The sequence below is a fragment of the Eriocheir sinensis genome, chromosome 35 (genome assembly GCF_024679095.1).
Source record: "Eriocheir sinensis breed Jianghai 21 chromosome 35, ASM2467909v1, whole genome shotgun sequence".
Lineage (NCBI taxonomy): Eukaryota > Metazoa > Arthropoda > Malacostraca > Decapoda > Varunidae > Eriocheir > Eriocheir sinensis.
In genome coordinates, this window is record NC_066543.1 from 12124469 (window position 1) to 12140040 (window position 15572).

The window sequence follows — 15572 nt, forward strand, 5'->3', positions numbered from 1 at the left end:
TGCCTTTTTTTCGTTTTTCCATCTGTATCATGATCGTCTGTTTGGGTGTTTTTGTTTTATCTTCCATCGAATTTCTCCTCTTTTCTTAACTACATTCAAGTGTTAATCGTATATGTTTTATTTCCTGTTTTCTTTTGTCTTTTTTCGAGTGTTTCCATCTGTATCATGATCTGCTTGCGTGTTTTTTTTTCTTCTTTTTTATCTAAGTTCGAAGTCTTCCTCTTTTCATTTTTTACCCTTTTATCTTTCCTCCTTCCTTGTCTCACCTTACCGTTTCTCTTTCCTATGTTTTATTTCCTGTTTTCTTTTGTCTTTTTTCGTGTGTTTCCATCTGTATCATGATCTGCTTGCGTGTTTTTTTTTCTTCTTTTTTATCTAAGTTCGAAGTCTTCCTCTTTTCATTTTTTACCCTTTTGTCTTTCCTCCTTCCTTGTCTCCCCTTACCGTTTCTCTTTCCTATGTTTTATTTCCTGTTTTCTTTTGTCTTTTTTCGTGTGTCTCCATCTGTAATATGATCTGCTTGCGTGTTTTTTTCTTTTTAATCTAAGTTCAAATTCTTCCTCTTTTCATTTTTTTTACCCTTTTATCTTTCCCCCTTCCTTGTCTCTTCACCTTGTCGTTTCTCTTTCCTTCTTCATTTTTTCCCTAACGGCGCCTTCTTTTTGCCAGTCCGTCTCCTTGTATCTCTTTGTGTCCGCTTTTTTTCTCTCTCTCCCTCTCTTCGAATCATGTGCCTTTCCTGGTGTCAATCTGTCCATCTTTTTTGCCGTCATCTTTTTTACATCGTCACTTTCACCACGCTTCTTTGTTGCTGATGTTTTTTTTTATGTTCCTCTCCTTAAATATCATCTTCGTCCTCTCCGTCCTACTTTTCTTCTTCCTGCCTCTGCTACTTTTTATCATCATCATCATCATCACTAACTTTTTTATTAATCTTTCTCTCCGTTGCCCCTACTTCCTCCTCCTCCTACTCTTCCTCTTCCTTGCCCTTCCCTACTCCTACTCCTCCTTCTCCTTCGTCTTATTTAACCCCCCTTTTCCTCCTTCTCCCTCTTTTTGAACCCCCTTCCTCCTTCATTTTTTACCCCCCCTTCCTCTTTCTCCTCCTGCTCCTTCTCTCCACCTCCTCCTTCGCTATCATCTTATCACAAGTATCTCAAGAACTATCATGGGAAGCAGCTCATTTTAGGCTTATTTGAGAGACCTTAAGCATGCACTAAGCCACGGTGACCTTCCTCTTGACCTTTACATAATCCCTCCCTCTCCTTGATGGTTTAGTTCATACTTTTCCTTGTCTTCCTCTTTTTTTGGTTGCCGGTCCCCTTCTCTCTTTTATGTTTGTTCCCTCTCTTCGCTAAAGCATAATCCCTGTTGGTTCTTTTAATATGTTCTGTGTATATTTCGTCCACCCCTTCCCCTTGTTTTCTCTCTCTGTCTTCCCTTTCCAATTCATGCATAAGTCCTGCTTCCTCTACTTTCATTATTCATTATTTTCTGGACTTCCATTTACAGAGCTCCTCCTCTTCTTCTTCTTCTTCTTCTTCTTCTTCTTCTTCTTCTTCTTCTTCTTCTTTTTCTTCTACTTCGCTTTCTCCCCTTTAGCTCAGTCCTGGCTTCCGTACTATCATTCTCTCATGGCAGGGTGGTTCTAACTCAACTTGCTGGTGGACGAGGTAGTGTCTTATAACCCTCAGTGGCAGCCGGCAGTCCCTTAGTTTTGCATGTGTGGAGGTTTGAGGTTATGTATTTAAGCTCACTGTCACCCACGACCTTCCTGCAGCCATGTCTCCGCTCTCTTTTTTCTGTCGCCCCTCTCTCTCTCTCTCTCTAGCCTTCCTTCAGTGCTAGTCTTAGGTCTACATTCTTAAACGTCTTGTGCTCTCCCATTACGGCTATTTTCCAATGCCACAGAGAAGATTAACCAGGTTTTCATTGATGAGTTTCCACTTCAGGGTGCAGAGGTCGTGTAAAACTATCACTGGGATCACGAAACAGTCCATAAAATGTCCAGTCACTTCTAAGAGAGGCTTTTCAAATAGGCGAGCTGAGGTGTCGAGATGCGTAAAAATATGGGCTTCATTCTTCCTCCTTCCAACCCTCTGCTTCTCTCTCGCATCCAACCCTCGTTCCTGCCGCCAGTCTGTCTTCTTCCTCTTCCACCTCTCTCGCCCTCCTCCATACTTCACCTCCTTCTTTCCTCTTCACTACCTCCCTCAATCACTCACCTCTCACCCTTCTCATCCATTCCCGCCGAAATTTCCTGTCCGAGTTCTCTGCCTCACACTCACTCTCTCTCTCTCTCTCTCTCTCTCTCTCTCTCTCTCTCTCTCTCTCTCTCTCTCTCTCTCTCTCTCACTCTCTCTCTCTCTCACACACACACACACACACACGCACACTGCCTCTCTCTAGTTAACCCTCGACTCCTCTATCTCTCTCTCCCCCCATCCATCACCCTCCCTCCCCCTCACCCCCACCCCTCACGACCGGCCCCTGGGTGGGTGACGTGAGGTGAGGTGAGGGGTCTCCATCGCGTCACATGTCAGCGGGAAATAAATAACATGATCACAGTGCCCGTCGTTGTCTCGCTGGAGTGGCCCCGCCGTGGACTGTTTCCCTGATGAGACGGACACACGCAGGGGAGGAGAAAGAGCGAGAAACAGAGAAGGAGGGATTGTGGCTTGATGAGAGAACGTCCAGAGAGAGATAAATGGGAAAAATACACGACCGAAGAGGTAGATATGTACATAGATAAAAAGATTGGTGGATAAATAATTAGAGAGAGAGAGAGAGAGAGAGAGAGAGAGAGAGAGAGAGAGAGAGAGAGAGAGAGAGAGAGAGAGAGAGAGAGAGAGAGAGAGAGAGGGGTAATGAGAGAAGGTCCAGAAAAAGACAGATGGAAATAGACGGATGGGAAGGAAAACAGGAGACAAGTAGACAGATGAATAGGAAGATTTATAAAGGAAGGTAGAGAAATATAGATAGGAAGATTGATGGAAAAATAGAAATAGAAAGATATATAGGCAAAATGTTTATATTGATAGATTAAAATATATAGATGGATAGGTAGATAAAAACAATGGATAGACAAACAACAGAAGCTAAAAATATGATTCATGAATAAATATATATATATATATATATATATATATATATATATATATATATATATATATATATATATATATATATATATATATATATATATACAAAAAAAAGGTAGAAAGCTACATATATTAACAGATAGATAGAGGGCGAGAGATAGACAGGGACAAACAGGACCTGACGCAAAATAGATGGACAACAAGATAGACTGACATGGAAAATGAATTTATATAAAAAATGTGTTTTTATATGAACCGTGACTCATGTAGATATAAAAGAGATAATTGGACGATGAGAGAGAGAGAGAGAGAGAGAGAGAGAGAGAGAGAGAGAGAGAGAGAGAGAGAGACCTTCACTGGTGACGTCTGCCAAATTTATCTCTTGTAAAACTCTATACTATGCTTGTGTGTGTGTGTGTGTGTGTGTGTGTGTGTGTGTGTGTGTGTGTGTGTGTGTGTGTGTGTGTGTGTGTGTGTGTGTGTGTGTGTGTGTGTGTGTGTGTGTATTACAAAATTGTTTATTATCTGTACGTAGTATGACGTAATGTGTGTGTGTGTGTGTGTGTGTGTGTGTGTGTGTGTGTGTGTGTGTGTGTGTGTGTGTGTTAGGCAATAAGATATTAATCTGTCAGCTGCGGCAGAAGACTGACGACCATTATTATTAAAGAGGAGGAGGAAATGAAGAAGATAAATAAATTAGAGGAGAAGGAAAGATGAAAGAGGAGGAAGAGGAGGAGGAGAAAAACGATGAAAAATGTGTGGAAAAGTGAGATATCGTAGAGGATGTGAAGTTGTCAGCGATTCCGAAAGAAAAGAATTTACAACAGGCCAGCGCTTGCACACACACACACACACACACACACACACACACACACACAGACACACGAGTAGGTCCATAAAATAATTGTTTGGCCTGTTGTTATCTGTTAGTCTAAACTTAATCATCTCCTATTGTCCTGTTTTCCCACAATCATGTCACCACCGGATAACGCCGCTCTAATGGCAAGATAAGACGTCCCTTCTTTTCTCTCCTTGATATATCGCTCCTATTTAACCATTACGTTTTTTTATCCTTTCTCTTCTCCTCCTTCTCCTCCTCCTCCTCCTCCTTACCTAACCTAAACCCTGACAGTCATCGTATTTGTGTACCTACTATATTCCCGTATGGTTCCTTAGTAATGATTTTCTATATAACAAAGCGAGCTCTTTAACCTTACCTAATCTTAATCCTAATCGTCTCTATTTGTGTGCTCGGCAGGTTTATATTTGCTTTCTTAGTCATGATTGGATTGGATTGATTTAGATTAGGCGCCGCAACTGCCAGGGTCATATGGCGCCGTTCTTAGTCATGAGGTATTCCATCTGACAAAGTGAGCTGTCTTTTTCTCCAAGTTTCTGCCCAGCGAGGTGAGAGGGTGGTCCCATATCAGGTGCCTGGTGTCCTCTTCCTCCCTTACGTGTGCTGCCCGCTGTGTTACGGGTGTTACTGATTGTGGTGAGGGGTGTGTTAGCGGTGTTAGGAGTGTAATTGAAGAAGTAGTGTGTGTTTGATCGTTTCCTGTGATTAAGACACAAAAACATAAGTAACTCAGGAATTGTTGTGGTTTTGATTGCGGTTGTGATGGTGGTGGCAGGGGTGTTTATAGTGGGAGTGGTGGTGGTGGTGGTGACGGTGGCGCTGTAATAAATTCCCTCTTAGAGGTGTCAAAATGAATTTACTCCCCCCTTTACCCCTCCCTATCTCACCTCCCTCCCATCCCATCCCCCCCTTCCCTTCACCCTCCCTTCCGCTCAACCACTCCCCTTCCCTCTCACCCATTCTCTGCCTCTCCCTCCCTCTCCTTCTCTCTCAACCACTCCCTCTCATTCCTCTTCCTCTTCCTCTCCCTCCTTGCCTCCCTACCCCCCTTCTACCGCCACCATCACTACCCTGCCAACACATGTACCTCGCCCCCCTTTAATATAAATACTTGTAGCGAGAATAGTTGGCGCATCCACTCACGATTCCCTTCCCCTTCCCCCTACCTCCCCCTCCCCTTCCTTCCCTCTCCTTCTATCCTCCCTCCTCTCCCTGACTCCTCCTCCCATTACGTTTCTTCCACATCGTTCTCTCTCTCTCTCTCTCTCTCTCTCTCTCTCTCTCTCTCTCTCTCTCTCTCTCTCTCTCTCTCTCTCTCTCTCTCTCTCTCCTCATCGTCCACATTTTCTTTATCTTTTATCTTCTCTTTCATGTCTCGTTCTCTATCTTGACTTCACCTTCTCTCTCTTCTTTGATCCCTGTCACTCTTAGTCATTCCTCCTCCTCCTCCTCCATCTCTCCCTCTGTCTACACTCCCTTTTCTCCCTCCCTTCTCCTTTCTTCCCTCTGCCATCTCTTCCCTCCACCTCCTCCTCCTCCTCCATCTCTCCCTCTGTCTACACTCCCTTTTCTCCCTTCCTTCTCCTGTCTTCCCCCTGCCATCTCTTCCCTCCTCCTTCTCCTCCTCCTCCTCCTCCTCACAAACGCAGTTCCATCATCCCTCTCTCCCATTCTTCATCCTCTCCATCGTCCTCCACTTGTCTTTCCCCCCCTTCTTTCCTCCCTCTCCCTCTCTCCCCCATTTCACAACCTCCCTCAATCACACCTTTCCTCACATATCTCATTCTCCTCCCTAATCCCATACCTTCCCTGCCTCCCCATACCCTCCCTGCCTCCCCATACCCTCCCTCAATCACCTCTTTCCCCACATATATCTCCTCCTCTATGCCCTCATATATAACTTACCTTCCTCCCCTTACCCTCCCTCAATCACACATATCCCCATATAACTCCCTCCCCTTTGCACCCATATCTTCCCTACCCCTCTCTCTCCCTCCCTCCCTCTATCCATTATCCCCTCCCTCCAACACCCACACACCTGCACAACACACCTACCGAACAAAAAAACTACTACAGTCGCAGGTGTCCGGGAACTCCACACACACACACACACACACACACACACACACATACACACCACAAAGAAGCCAATGCAAATACGACGGCTGTGTTATTTGCTATTTTCCACCTTTTTTTTGTAGTTTACGTTTCAGGGCATTTAACTTTGTCACGTTTTTTTTTTTTCTTTCTGTTTCGCTCGTGTCAGCTTAGTGTTAACTCGTGCCAGAAAGACGTGTTGGTTGACAAGAGGAGGAGGAGGAGTTATGGAGGAAAATTAATCACTATTTTTTGTTATTTTTTCCAGTAGTCCAGTTTTAATTTCCTCTCGAGTTTCACTATTTTTTTCATCTCGTTTGTCACCCGGATGTTAATTAAACCTTGACGTAGCTTAAACAGTTGTAAAGTGGCGACAAAAACGAGAATAACGACAATAACAGCGAGAGAGAGAGAGAGAGAGAGAGAGAGAGAGAGAGAGAGAGAGAGAGATTAATTAGAGGAGCGAAACGGGACACACCTGACTCCGTTGTGTTGGTGTGAACGGCGGTGGACTGACGCACCTCTCTGTGTGTCGCGTCCTGGGAGAAGGGGAGACGATATGGGGAGGAAAGGAGAGGGAAGAGGGAGGGTGGAGACAGACAGAGGAAAGGGTAAGGCGGTGAGGGGAGGAAAGGAGAGGAGAGGGGGAGAGGCAGAGGAATGGGTAAGGCGGAGAGGAGAGGGAAGAGGGAGGGAGGGAGACAGAGGAAGGCGGTGAAGGGAGAAAACGAGAGGAGAGGGGAGAGGGGGAAAGGCAGAGGAAGGGGTAACAGGGAGATTACGAGGGGAGGAAAGGGGGGGGAGGAGAGAGAGGCAGAGGATAGGGGTGATAAGAAGAGGAAATGAAAGGAGAGAGAGAGGCAGAAGGGGTGATGAGGAGAAGAAAGGAGAGGGGAGGAGGAGACAGAGGCAGAAGAAGAGGAGATGAGGAGAGGAGAGAGGCAGAGAAAGAGGTGATGAAGAGCGGAGAGAGGAGGAAGTGAAGCAGAGGAAGAGCTAATGAAAAGTGGAGAGAGGAGAGAAGACGTAGGTAGGGGGAGGAGGAAGGGAGGAGGAAGAGAAAGAGGGAGGAGAGAGGGGCAGAGGAGGAGTAGGAAGAGGAAGGGAAAACACAGGAAGGGAAAAGGAAGGAAGAGGCAGCGAGGAGTGGAAAAGAAATAAAGAAAAGGAAGAAAAGGAAGAAAATGGTGACTAGAATCTAAGAAAAGGAAGATAGGAATGAAAGAAAGTAGAAGAGGACAGAAAAAAGGAAGAGGAAAGATAAATATGGAGGAAGAAAATGAGGAAAGAGTGATAGAAAAGAAAAAAAATGAGAGAAAAGAAAAAGGAAGAAGAAGACAGAGCAAGAAGAACGAGAAAGAAGTGATGAAGGAAACGGTGAAAAGTAAAGATCAGAAGAGGAGGAGGAGGAGGAGGAGGAGGAGGAGGAGGAGGAGGAGGAGGATAAAGGAAGTAAGATGTGTTAAAGTAAGCAAAGAATAAGAACATGACAGTGAGTGACGCTTGTGTGTGTTGAGAGAGAGAGAGAGAGTGTGTGTATTTGCTCAGTTTATATTCGTGTAACAGTTCGAGAGATTATATATTTGTATTGGACTTATCGCGAACTGAACTAACACACGATGAGCCTATGGAGAGAATCAACCTTTTTAATTAGTAAGTGAGTTTGATTAATACTGAGAGAGGAACAAATAGACAGAGTAAGAATAGACTGACATACGTATATACACAGACTGACAGAATGGTATACAGACTGATGGGATTACAAGTGGATTTAAAAAGATAAACGAGAGAGAGAGAGAGAGAGAGAATGTGTGTTCTCATAACAAATGTAGGCCATGTGCGCTTCTATTTCGATGTGACTGTGTGTGTGTGTGTGTGTGTGTGTGTGTGTGTGTGTGTGTGTGTGTGTGTGTGTGTGTGTGTGTGTGTGTGTGTGTGAGTGGGGGTCTTTATGTGGTGGAGAAAGAATGATAATGATGATAATAATACTGAAAAAAAAGAAATAGGAGGAGGAGGAAGAGGAGGAGGAGGAGGAGGAGGAGGAATGTGAGGAGGAGAAGGAAGTTGTGCAAATATTAAGAAAAAGAAAATAAAAAAATAAAAAAAGAAAGAAAATACGTAAATACGTACAGAAAAATAAAAGAAAATGGAACTGAGGACAAACTATACAACACAGAATAGATAAAAGTGATTCAAGGCCGTTGCTCTGGCGGTGAGGAGGGGAAACAATACTCCTGGCCTTCGACTTGAGAAAATACCATCAGAAAACCTTGGAAAAGACAGGAAAATAACACACACACACACACACACACACACACACACACACACACACACACACACACACACACACACACACACACACACACACACACACACACACACACACACACACACACACACTTACTTCTTTATTCACTTCCGTTCTACCTTCTCAAATTTCAGCTTTTCATCACTTCAGTCAGACTCCCACACATACTTCATCACAGATCTTCCTTCCTTTCCTTCCCTATCTCTCCCGCCTCCATTTCCTCTCCCTCCTCCTTCTCCTCCTCTCCACCCGCCCACTCCCCGACTCACTCACCTACGCCTCCTCAAACTTAGTTCCTATATAGCGAAGTGGAGTGAGAGAGTTGCGCCGTTCCATGCATGCCCCTTTTATGTGGCGTTAATGCATGCTGTAATGGATGTAATTTGGTGGCCTGAGTGTGTGCGTGTGTGTGTGTGTGTGTGTGTGTGTGTGTGTGTGTGTGTGTGTATTGGGTGGCTGCACGTGATTTGTTTGCCGATATTGGCGGAGTGACGGCGGCGGAATGATGATGTGACGGGCGTTGTTGGATGGATAACTATACTATATGAGAGAGAGAGAGAGAGAGAGAGAGAGAGAGAGAGAGAGAGAGAGAGAGAGAGAGAGAGAGAGAGAGAGAGAGAGAATTGAGAACACATCAAAACAATATATATGGACTCGTACAGACACACGAGCCTGGTCTCCTGATGGTACTGGCAGCAATAGATGAGTTGGAATCGTGTATATGCAGATAAAGCGATGATATTAGTGGCATAAACACGGTTGAAATGAGAAACGGTTTTAATCAAGAAGGTTGTATTAAAAAGAACGGTTAAATATGCAGCAAACTCGAAATGAATGGAATTTAAACCCCAAAACTTTAAACGGTGATGAGCATTCCTGCGCAAAAAAAGAAAAAAAAATGAAAATGAAGTGAAAATAAAGAAATTGAATGGAATTGAGAGAGAAAAAAAACGCTTCGTGAGGAAATGTATACCATCAAAAGAGAAAATATGTGCAGATAATATATAATAAGTTGAGGCATAAAAAGAGAAAAAGAAGCACAAGTCAAATTAAAATATACATATGAATTAATCTGCTGGAGAGAAAGAAACGTTTAATGATAAAAGTAAATACCATAAAGAAGTAAATCATGACTGCAAAAAAATAAAAAAAGAGGGAATAATAACTCTTGGAGGAAGCGAAATTAAGTTATATTATTCAAGAGAGAGAGAGAGAGAGAGAGAGAGAGGGGGGGGAAGGGAGATGGCACATGTATAATTACTGAAGAATGAGAAAGAAAGAGATAACGAGATAGCACACGAAGAAAAATAGTTGAAAGATAAAAAGAAGATAACCGAAAAAAAGATAACGGAAAAAAAAGAGAAGAATGAGAGAACTAGATAGTACATGAAGAAGAATAGTTGAATAATATGAAAAGAAAGAAAGAGAGAACTGGATATCACATGGAGAAGAATAGTTGAAGGAATAAAGAAAAGGATGAATGTAATGAAGCGTGTGGCAAAAGACGAGCCGCGGGAGGAGCAAGAAATCCCTCTTGTGGCGTAATTAATTTTCAAGTCAGGAAAATTCATAATTACACTGTCATAGGCGCCCTTGAGGAGGAGGAGGAGGAGGAGGAGGAATAGAAGTAATGCAAGATGAAAGAATAAGAAGGAAAGGTAAAAGAGGAAAGTAATAGTGATGAAGAAAAGTGGAAAGAGGAGGAGGAGGAAGAGAAAGAGAGGAAGAAGGAAGGAGGAGGAGGAATAAGAAGTAATGCAAGATGAAAGAATAAGAAGGAAAGGTAAAAGAGGAAAGTAATGGTGATGAAGAAAAGTGGAAAGAGGAAAGAGGAGGAAGAGAAAGAGGGGGAGAATGGAGGGAGGAGGAGGAAGAGAGAGGGGAAGAATGGAGGGAGGAGGAGGAAGAGAAAGAGGAGGAGAATGAAGGGAGGAGGAGGAAGAGAAAGAGGGGGAGAATGGAGGGAGGAGGAGGAAGAGAAAGAGGGGGAGAATGAAGGGAGGAGGAGGAAGAGAAAGAGAGGGAGAATGAAGGGAGGAGGAGGAAGAGAAAGAGGGGAAGAATGAAGGAAGGAGGAGGAGGAATAAGAAGTAATGCAAAATAAAAGAATAAAAAGGAAAGGTAAAAGAGGAAGGCAGTGATGATGAAGAAAAGTGGAAAGAGGAAAAAGGAGGAGGAGGAAGAGAAAGAGAAGGAGAATGAAGGGGAGGATGAGGAGGAGGAATTAGATATAATAGACGAAAAAAAGAAGACTAAGAAAATAAAGGAGAAGAGAGAAAGGTCATAGTGATAAAGGAAAAGCTAATGAAGGAGGAGGAGAAGGAGAAGGATAAAGAGGAGGAGGAGAAGATGAAAACAAAAAAGAAAATACAAGATGACTAAAGAAAGATAACAATAAAGCAAATAAACATGGCAGTAGGAAGTTGTTGAGGATAAGTTTTTTTCTCCATGTCATGTTTCTCAGACAAAAACAAAAGAATAACGAAGACCTCAGAGCGACAACTTCAAGGGAGCGGAGGGGGAGAGGGCGCGAAGTGATAGATAAATCCATTTTTATAGGCTCTTCAAACGCCTCCCAATGACCTCTTAAAATGGAAGAAGAAATTTTGAGTTTTAATATTTACACCAAAGAGACCGGAAACGTACGCAGAGGCAGCGGGTGGGTCAGAGTTTCTTTTTCTCTATCTTTTTCTTTTGGTTTATCTTTTGGTCTTGTTTTAATTACTGTTCTTGTGTTTTTGTTATTTTTGTTATTGTTCTTATTTTTGCTGTTGTTGTGCGTGTTCCTATTCATCATAATCATCTTCGTTTGTCTCTTTTCTTCTTCTTTTTGTTCGTGCTTCTGGTCTCGTTCCTCTTTATTTCTTTTTTTCTATTTCTTATTATTTTATTTTTATTTTTCTTCGTCTTGTTTTGATGTTGTTGTCATTGTTATTATTGTTATCATTGCTGTGCGTTTTTCTTTTCAGCATCTTCGGTTTTTTTATTTATCTTCTTCTTCTCCTTTTTCTTCTTCTTCTTCTTCTTTTTTTTCTTCTTTTTTATCTTCTTCTTCTTCTTTTTCCATCGCTAGTATTATCAGCATCTTTCTCTCTTCCTTTCTCTTTTTTTTAATTCTTCATAATTCTCTTCTTTTTCTTCCTGTTCTTGTTTCTTCTTCTTTTTCTTTTTCTTCTTCTTCTTCTTCTTCTTCTTTTCCTTTTTCTTTTTCTTTTTCTTTTATTTTTCTTCTTCTTCTTCTTCTTCTTCTTCTTTTTCTTCTTCTTCTTCTTCTTCTTCTTCTTCTTCTTCTTCTTCTTCTTCTTCTTCTCGACTCTTTTCCCCACAAACCACAAAGACACACAAGAGGCAGAAAGAAAGTGACCAGGAGGTGTCTCGCCGTGCCCCTGGGAGCATAACGCCACACGGTAACCACTCATCACGTATGTCATGGTAACGAGAAACATCGCGGCCCCTTCATCTCCAACAGGCCCTAAGGAGAGTAGCCACGGCCCTCATCTTTATCAGGCTCCTTTAATCTTCTCATCATTCTCGCCTCATTCATAACGTGAGCCCAAGCGAGTCCTATTGGTTAGTAAAGGCCAGTTAGTTTAGTGTCCAAATTAGTTCAAGTTTATCCAAGTCAAGTTAGTTCAGCGCCAAGAAGAGGAGCAGCCACGGTCTTTATTTTTATCTGGCTTTGTTAATCATCTCATTATAATCTCAGTCATTACGATAGTCCTTTGAGGGATGGCGGGAATGAATGTGGTTAGTTTTTTGCCTAAGCCTTTTCCATCACGGTCAGTTCGAAGGTGAGGAGCGAAAGACAAATGAATAAAGAAACGATGATTTTTTATGTCTTTAATGTCTCGGGGTCTCTGTTTGTGGGGTTGCCGGAAGGGGTTTAAGACCGGATTCCTTTCCCCACATCACACGGCGGCACTGGGGGTTCGAATCTCCTCAGCTCTTAACTTTGATGACTTGACGCTTTCACCCACTAAGCCACCACGCACCTCTAAATAAATAAACGAAGCTTAAATAAATGAAGGTCACAGAGAACCAACGTCCCAGCAGACTTCCGACAAACACAAGTATCTCATTAGGCCGCAGAGGGCGTGTAATGACTGGTGAAGGGCGCTGTTTGTCCGCCGCGGCTGTATCGTCTTTCCTTCTTCTCATCTGTCAAGGTTTTCCTCTTTTACGATGTTTGTCTTCACCCGCCGATGTTATCAGGATAATTATCGGAGTGCTTTCTTAGCGGGGGATTATTTCCTTGAGAACTCGTGGCTCTGATTGGCAGGAAGCGGCCGGCGAAGCTGTTCCCTGTAATCAGTGTGTCAGCGGGTGGCCCACTATTGTGCTCGGTTGGAGTGTGTGTGTGTGTGTGTGTGTGTGTGTGTGTGTGTGTGTGTGTGTGTGTGTGTGTGTGTGTGTGTGTGTGTGTGTGTATGTGTGTGTGTTATCTATCAATCTATACATGTGTGTGTCTATACAGGTTTATTATGCTTAGTGAAAACAAAGCAACACAATGGCTATAAAATTTCTAAAACGCTAAAGCCGTTTACGTCAGAGGCACAAACCCAAGCACATGAACACAATAATTACGCAGAACAGTGCTGTCTTTGTGCCTTTGTCTGCCCGGCGCCGGAACCTGTTTATGGATTCCCGGCCCATCAAAGGACGAGCAGACATACATACATACATACACGCACTCCATGTATGCCTCTCAATAGCCCAGCGCAGCCTCCACCCCGACGACATTGCTCTGTGCTAATGTGCCGTCATTTGGCCACCTAGCGACACTCAGGTGAGCCAGGCAATCAATGTTCCGACCCAGTAATACCTTCACCTGCCATTACCCCCACGCCATGCCCCGTCCCTTCCCGCCCCGTACCGGCCCGCCCCGCCCTGCTTCGCCCCCTCCTTCGTTTACCTTCCTCCCCAGACAAAACCGAGGCTCTCCACTTGGCTTATTTCTCCTCCTTTCCGTCCTTTTCCTAATTCCTTCTCTTACTACTACTCCTCCATCTACTGTTCCCTCCTCCTCACCTTACATAAAAACAAGAACAATAACTACCAATGTTACCACTACTACTATTACCACTACGACTACGACAACTGTATATCTTTGTCTTATCCTACTTAAGTATTTTTTATTCTCGTCATCTTCATTCTATTTTTATTCCTTTGCACTCTTATCCCCTGTCCTCATTCTCATTCCTCCTCCTCCTCCTCCTCCTCCTCCTCCCGCTCCTCATCTTCATTTCTATGCAGAACTATTGAAGAATGTTAAGTACTGCCAAGCAAGGCGCAGTTCTTTTGTCTAACTTTTCTTCTTCCTTTCATTAATCTTCCCCTGCGATAAAAACTTGTAATGAGAGAGAGAGAGAGAGAGAGAGAGAGAGAGAGAGAGAGAGAGAGAGAGAGAGAGAGAGAGAGAGTAAAGGACGGATAATCAAGAAAAAAATAACCTGCAGAGAGTTACAAACAACGTATATTGCCACTTCTCGTAATTTCAACGCCATAAACTTCCTCCTCCTCCTCCTTCTCCTCTTCTTCTTCTTCCTCCTACACCTCCCCCTTCTCTTACCCTCACCCTTTCTCCCTTCTCCAAAAGAACTCTTCTTCACCCACATATTTTTCACGTCACGCCACTCACAGAATCCACCGTCTACACTGCCTGCCTAACCCTCCCTTCATTAACCGAGCATAGGCTCCTTTACAACTTTCTACACGCTCCTGAACTAAGCTCCGGACGCCCACGCAAGCACTCTCTTCCCACCCACACTATTTCCAGCCCTCCGCCCTTGCTCCCCGCCTGACCTTCCCGCGTCCCCGCCGTCATCGCCAGACCTACCCTTTCCCCGCCTTGCCTCAGCCTCCTCTTACCTGCTTGTCGCGGGTTTGTGGGCGGGTCAGGGATCAAGGTTTCACGCCTGTAGGATCCTATGCAATCTCTCTCTTTCTCTTCCTCTCTGTCTAGGTTTCTCTCTGTCTTTGTCTCTGTCTGTCTCTTCGTCTCTGTCTGCCTCTGTCTCTCTCTCTCTCTCTCTCTCTCTCTCTCTCTCTCTCTCTCTCTCTCTCTCTCTCTCTTCTTTCTTCCTCACCACCTGCCAGAGTGTGAGACAGGCAAGAGATACCGCCTTTTTTTATCACGTGCTCCGGGCTTTCCTTCCCTAAAACAAGTAAAAGAGAAAGCAGGAATAAAGGAGAAGGTTTTAGTGAGTGTGGCCGCGCACCTGCCTGCCTGCCTCTCTATGGGGGGGGAGGGGGGGGTTACGTGCAAGCTTCATGGGTAAGTGACGTACATCGACTTTTTAATTTCAACTTATTTATTTTCAGCGGTACTACTGTGCATAATAAAAAGGAGATCGTATGATATGAATAAGAAAAAAATAGGTTATTGATCTGCACCTCGATTTATGATGCTTGAACAATGTGAGTAATGCATTAATGAGTTAAGTACATCATTGACCTTTAACTTTTCTATTTGCAGCGGACTAATGAGCAGAATAAAAGGAACTCGCGTAATTTCAATGAGAGAAAACAAATAAGTCATCGATGCGCGCTGATATTTTTGAACCTTGAAAAATAATAGCGATTCATTAACAAGTAAAAGACATAACCTTTTTCACTGAACTTTCTCTTTTCTATTTCTAGTGGGCTAATGAGCAAAATAAAAGCAAACTCGCATATTATGAAAGAGAGAAAACCAGGTCATCGATGTGTACTTCTGCTATTATTGAAGGTTAAAAAATAAAAGTAACGGAATAATAAGTGCCAGAGATCATTTCCTGTGTTGCATTGTGTTATTATTGTCCATAGAGCAGAAACACTTATATTTATCGATGTGAACTGCCATTTTTGAAGCTTGAAAAATAATAGTAAAGCAAAAATAAGTAGCAGAGATCATTATTGCATTGTGTTATTATTGTCCGTAGAGCAGAAACACTTATATTTATCGATGTGAACTGCCATTTTTGAAGCTTGAAAAATAATAGTAAAGCAAAAATAAGTAGCAGAGATCATTATTGCATTGTGTTATTATTGTCCTCGAGCAGCAACACTTATACATTCATCGATGATTTTTGAAGCTTGAAAAATAATAGTAAACCAAAAATAAGTAGCAGAGATCATTTCCAGTGTTGTATTGTGTGTATTTTCCCTCGAGCAGCAACACAATATACATTCATCGATGGTCGAACAACAAGAGTAATGCATTAATAAG